We start from the raw sequence: 6,791 nt of genomic DNA on the forward strand, positions 1-6,791 counted from the left end.
GTTTCTCTGACTTACCAATCACCACTAATCACTAAATATTAAATCAGCCACTTCTACATGTCAAAGTAATGCAGTTTAAATAGAGCTTAAGCACTTTTGTAGTGTTTTAGTTTATATTTTATTTTCTTCAACCCCTAAAGTTTAAAGACTTAACCCCAACTCTAACACATTATTCAGGGCTTTTCATATTATTTTAATAAATTTTATAATATAATATTTATTATGAAATGCTTCTCTGTGTTCAGTAAAGATTTTTTGGCTTCACAACAAATCAGGATAAATCCCACAGAGTCGCTGTAGCCATGTCTCTGCTTCTGTTTCTGTACAAAAGTGGAAATAACATCACCGCGATCAGGATGAAAAGGAACAGAAAGAGGAAGAGGAGTGTGTGTGGGTGTGTGTGTGTTCTCCCCCTGAGCTCAGGGACGGAGCAGAGAGCTCTTCAGGTCATGACCATCACGTGTGTGGTGTCGATCGTTGTGTGTGATGTGCTTTAGATTTCACACCACAGCACTGCATCAGGATTCAAAATAGATCTTTACATTCTTTCTCTCTTTTTCTTGGAGAGTGCAGAAGGACAGTGACGTCTGTCTTTCTGTTTTTTTTTTCTCTGGACGCTGCCAATTCCTGTGGGCGCTTATTTTCACATGATTGCAGCTGGATAAATGTGAGAAATGCTCCAAGACCACAGTTTACTGGAAATTCTGTACTGAGCTGGCATCTACACAGCTTATTAAATCTGTCAACTTCACACTGAAGAGAATGTAGAGAGGAAATGTGCTTCTCTTTCTCCTTATTTATCTTTTTCCACAACTTTTCCTTTCATTTATCGCTCAGTTATCTTTAAGAGCTGTTTCTCATTAAATCGTACTGATTGGTTGTTGGAAAAGTTTTATTTAAACTGATGCTTTGATGTTTCTTTATTTATATTTATTCTTAGCTTTGTCTATCCTTCTTCTGTCTTTATTTTCTTTCCTTTTTGTTTTCCTTTTCTCTCTGCCCCTCTTTTTTCTTCATATATTTTTTTTAATTTCTTTGTGACAATTGTCGTGGATTTTAAAGAATATTGTTGAGACTGTCACCAGTCGATAACCTTTTTATTTGAATTATAACCCTCCAGTCCGCTTCACCACTTTTCTCCAGCTCCAACGAGCTCCCGGATCATTACCAGCACTTCCAGTGAGGCCGATTCAGCTCTCCCACTACACGCACCATTAATAAATAATCCGGACTTTGGACAATCATTCCGCTCACTTACACATCATCCGGTTTTATATATTTTGTAAATATTATTAGTCGTTTTTTTGTTGGTTTTTGTGCACCTCTTTTGTTTCTTAATTGTTAAATAGACGATTGGGTTGTTGTTTAAAATAGTTGCCTGCGTCTTTTCTTGTGCTGAGCGACTAGTTCCCCTTTTAGTGTAATGGAGTAGATAACTTCAACCGTCACAAGTTAATATGGAGTCCAGTTTGTCACAAGGCTCAGGAAGACTGTAAGAAATTCCAGTCCAACTATCGAGCAACTGCAGTCACAAGTAAAAATGAAAATAAAAACTGGTAATATTATCTACATGTGCTTTAAATGAAAGGCTGGAATCTGTAATCACACCGAGGTCTTTCACTGTTGCATGAAACAGAAAGACCATTTAAAGTTATAGTGTGATCTAAAAATCTTACTTCTAGCTGTATGCGGTCCTATGACTAGAACTTCTGTCTTATCAGGATTAAGCAGAAGGAAGTTAATTAGCATCCAATCATTGCTCAACTTTAGCAAGCTGTTTTTTTTTTTCAATCTGGTTTTGTTGAGACGTATAACTGTGTATCGTCAGCATAACAATGAAAACTAATACCATGCTTACGGATTATGTTCTCCAGAGGAAACATGTAAAGGGGAGGGAAAAAAAAGAAAAAAAAAAGTGAACTCAGAGAAACTCGAAACTCCCTTGAGAACATGCAGAATAGACACCATTTAAATTTACAAACTGATAACGATCAGTCAAGTAGAATCTGAGTTAATTATTTTCAACAGGGGTTCTGTTATTGCTGGTACTATCTGCTTGAGAAAAAAAATTGTTGGTATAAGATCTTATAAACAGGTTAATGGTTTTGCAGAAGAGATGAGTTAAATTAGTTTATTCTCTTCAAGGGGAGTAAAGTATTCTAGGTTCTGATGGTCTGTGGTTAGTTTATCATCTGTGTCAATTACATTGTCTGGTTTCAAAGCCTGAATTTTTTGCCTAATATTTTTCAATTCATTCTTAATTTTTTCTTTTTTTTAAGTTTATAAAGTCCTCACTATTGCACGATGTTGTTGTGGAGATTTTTGCAGTGGTCTTATTTCTAGTAAAATTTGCTACAGTATTCAATAAAAATCTAGGATTATTTTTGTTATTTATTTATTTTATTATTATTTTTTATTTTTTGTTATTTTCTATAAGAGTGGAGAGATACGTTGATCTAGCTACACGAAGAGCTTTTCTATAGTTCAGGATGATCTCCTTCATGCATTTTGGGTGTTATGGGCTGATGTAGCCGTGGGCACAAAGGGCAGGCATAGGTGCAGAGGGTTCTCTCAACAAAACAGTCTTTTAATAATACATATAACACAAAACATGAATAATAAAAAAACATAACAAAAATAGGAACAAACAACAAACTCAAATAATAACCAAAAGCATAGAGTGAACCACCGGCTCTTATGGTAAAACACAGGCGCTATGGTGTTACACACTTGACATAAGCCCTATGGCAAAACACAGGCTCTATGGTGAAACACAGGCTCTATGGCTTTACACACATGACATAAGCTATATGGCGAAACACAGGCTCTATGACTAAACAAACAAACTAAGCATGGAGCTGAAACATGACAAGACAAGATTAGAGACACGAAGGAATCAGACACTGAGAGACTAGAGACTGGGCTAGAGACACGGAAAGACTGGACTAGAGACGGGGCAGAACTAGCGACACGGAGGGACTAGAGACGGGACAGGACTAGCGACACGGAGGGACTAGAGACGGGACAGGACTAGCGCCACGGAGGGACTAGAGATGGGCAGGACTAGCGTCACGGAGGGACTAGAGACGGGCAGGACTAGCGCCACAGAGAGACTAGAGACGGGGCAGGACTAGCGACATCATGGGGACTAGAGACAAGACTAGGACTAAAGACAAGACTAGGGCTAAAGACAAGACTAGGGCTAAAGACATGGTAATTAGCCAAACATGGCAATTAGCTACACCTACCAAATAACTACACTTACCAAATAGCTAAACATAAGCCACTAATAGTCCTAAACATATATTCTTCTCTACAATTACAGAAGAATTCGCCCATTTTTTTCTTCACAGGCTACTCAGATGCTTGTTCAGTCCCTTGTTATTTTAAGACTGGACTATTGCAACTCACTCCTGGCAGGCTTGCCTCTGTCCACGATTCGTCCTCTGCAACTGATCCAGAATGCAGCAGCACGTCTCGTTTTTAACCTTCCCAAGTTTTCCCACACCACCCCATTCCTCCGCTCCCTGCACTGGCTTCTTGTAGCTGCCCGCATCAAATTCAAAATGCTGATGCTTGCCTACAAAGCAAAAAATGGCCCAGGACCCACTTACCTCTCTGCGCTAATCACACCATGAACTGCATCACGTTCCCTCCGATCCTCCAGCACTGCTCGCCTCATCCCACCATCTCTTAGGGATCGAAGGCGGCATTCATCCAGGCTCTTTTCTGTTCTGGCACCTAGGTGGTGGAATGAACTTCCTCTAGATGTCCGTACAGCAGAGACTTTGACTATCTTTAAACGACGACTCAAGACACATCTGTTTCTCCAGTACTTGGACTACCACCCCTACCCCCCCCCAACACACACACACAAAAAAAACTCTTACCAGTTGTGTTGGACCAATGGCACTTAGTTATTAACCAAGTTAACTCAGTGTAAGTATGTATCCAATGATGTAAACTTTGAAGAACTTTTTGTAAGTCGCTCTGGATAAGAGTGTCTGCCAAATGCCTAAATCTAAATGTATGTAAATGAGAGACTAGAGACTGGACTAGAGACTGGACTAGCAACACAGACAGACTAAAGACAGGACTAGAGATAGGACAGGACTAGCGACACGGAGGGACTAGAGACAGGACAGGACTAGCGACACGGAGGTACTAGAGACGGGACAGGACTAGCGACATGGCAATGTCATGGCAAGTAGCCAAACATGGCAATTAGCCAAACATGGCAATTAGCTACACATACCAAATAACTACACTTACCAAATACCTAAACATACACTGTCCTACACATATAGGAAGCTAAACATATGGAAAGCTAAACATACAGTGTCCTAAACATATAGGAAGCTAAACATACAATAGCTAAACATGCTAGGGACTACACCAACACTAGAGACACAAATAGTACTTACACAGCCTTGAAACAAACACAAGACTTCACGAGACTGAATCAGCTCCACACACACTGAAACACGAGGGATCTACATATGAGCACAAACTAGAGCTTTGGGACATGCTCCTTGGTTATATTGCAAACTAACTAAAATACAATATAAAACAAAACAAAATACAAAACAAAATACCCACATGAATGACAGTAAAGACAAACAATGCTCGATCCAGTTTCCCAGAATAAACAGCTATTTATAGGCGATCTAAACAACTACCTCGGTTCAGGTGAGCATCCGCATCACCTGACCGAGGTGCCTTCTGGGAAACTGAGTCTGCAAACCAAAACCACACAAATGAAACAGTGACTCTAGTGGTGGTCACTTACAGACGCCATTTACGTTCTAATTTCCGAGCGAGCAGCTAAAATCCAGCGAGCAGCCAAAATCCAGTGCGTGTGGTCGTTATACCAGGGAGTGAGTTTCTTATCTCTAATAATTTTTCTCTTATCTACATTATGTAAGGTATAACAGAATGTCGACTCTAAATATTCAGTCGCCTGATCAGGTTCTGTGGGGTCAGACGGTGATCCAACTTTGATAACTCTGGGTGACTATGGATAAAGCTCTATGTGGTAGTTGATGTGAATGTACGTTTAATACAGTAGTGCGGCGCTGGATTGGATACATACTTACACTGGGTTAACTAGGTTAATAACTAAGTGCCATTAGTCCAACACATCTGAGTGTTAGTTCAAGTACTGGAGAAACAGATGTGTCTTGAGTCGTCGTTTAAAGATAGTCAAAGTCTCTGATGTACGGACATCTAGAGGAAGTTCATTCCACCACCTAGGTGCCAGAACAGAAAAGAGCCTGGATGAATGCCGCCCTCGATCCCTGAGAGCTGGTGGGATGAGGCAAGCAGTGCTGGAGGATCGAAGGGAACGTGATGCAGTGTGTGGTGTAATTAGCGCAGAGAGGTAAGTGGGTGCTGGGCCATTTTTAGCTTTGTAGGCAAGCATTAGTGTTTTGAATTTGATGCGGGCAGCTACAGGAAGCCAGTGCAGGGAGCGGAAGAGTGGGGTGGGGTGAGAGAACTTGGGAAGGTTAAAAATGAGACGTGCTGCTGCATTCTGGATCAGTTGCAGAGGACGAATCGTGGACAGAGGCAGGCCTGCCAGGAGTGAGTTGCAGTAGTCCGGTCTTGAAATAACAAGGGACTGAACAAGCACCTGAGTAGCCTGTGAAGAAAGAAATGGGCGAATTCTTCTGATATTGTAAAGAAGAAATCGACAAGAGCAAGTAAGGTTAGAGATGTGACAGATGATTGTCCATGGTTACCCCAAGATTGCGGGTAGTGGTTGAGGGAGTGATTTGGTTGTTGTCCATGGATATCACAAGGTCTTGACCTGGAGATAAGTCACAAGGGATAAACAACAGTTCGGTTTTACTGAGATTGAGCTTCAGCTGATGAGCAGCCATCCAAAATGAGATGTCTGCCAGACATGCTGAGATCCAGGTGGAAACCTGAGTGTCAGAGGGAGGAAAGGAGAGAACAAGTTGGGTGTCGTCTGCATAACAGTGGTATGAGAATCCATGTGATGATATGACCTTACCAAGAGACCGGGTATAGAGGGAGAACAGAAGAGGACCAAGTACTGAGCCCTGCGGGACACCAGTAGAGAGTCTACGTGGAGCAGATGTAGATCCCCTCCATGTTACCTCATATGACCTATCTTTGAGGTAAGAAGCAAACCATTGCCACGCTGTTCCACAAATTCCAAGGCTTGTAAGAATAGATAATAGAATCTAGTGGTTCACCGTGTCAAATGCAGCTGACAGGTCCAGGAGGATGAGGACAGATGAAAGTTTAGCAGATCTAGCAGCATGGAGCTTCTCAGTGACTGACAGAAGGGCAGTCTCTGTGGAATGTGCCACTTTGAATCCAGATTGGTTTGGGTCTTTAAGATTGTTCTGTGAGAGATAAAGAGACTTTTGATTATAAACCGCTCTTTCAAGAATTTTGGAAATAAAAGAGAGCAGTGATACCGGGCGATAGTTGTTAACTTCTGATGGTTCGAGGCAGGGTTTCTTGAGGATGGGAATAACCTTCGCCTTCTTAAAAGCGGCAGGAACATGACCAGATGATATGGATTGGTTGATGATGGCTGTGGTGAAGGGAAGGAGGTCCCGTGAGATGGCCTGGAGCATTGTGGAAGGGATTGGGTCTAATGAACAGGTGGTGGGGTTAGATGACGAGATGATCTGTTGAATCTCGTCAGATGACAAGTTGGAAAATTCTGCTAAAGGAGGGAAGGAAAGGTCCTGAGGTTCTGCTGTAGGAGTTTGGTTGAGAGCGAAGGACTGGCGGATTGCTGCAATCTTCCCATC

Source organism: Clarias gariepinus, chromosome 6, assembly GCF_024256425.1.
Source record: "Clarias gariepinus isolate MV-2021 ecotype Netherlands chromosome 6, CGAR_prim_01v2, whole genome shotgun sequence".
In the NCBI taxonomy this organism is placed as follows: Eukaryota; Metazoa; Chordata; class Actinopteri; order Siluriformes; family Clariidae; genus Clarias; species Clarias gariepinus.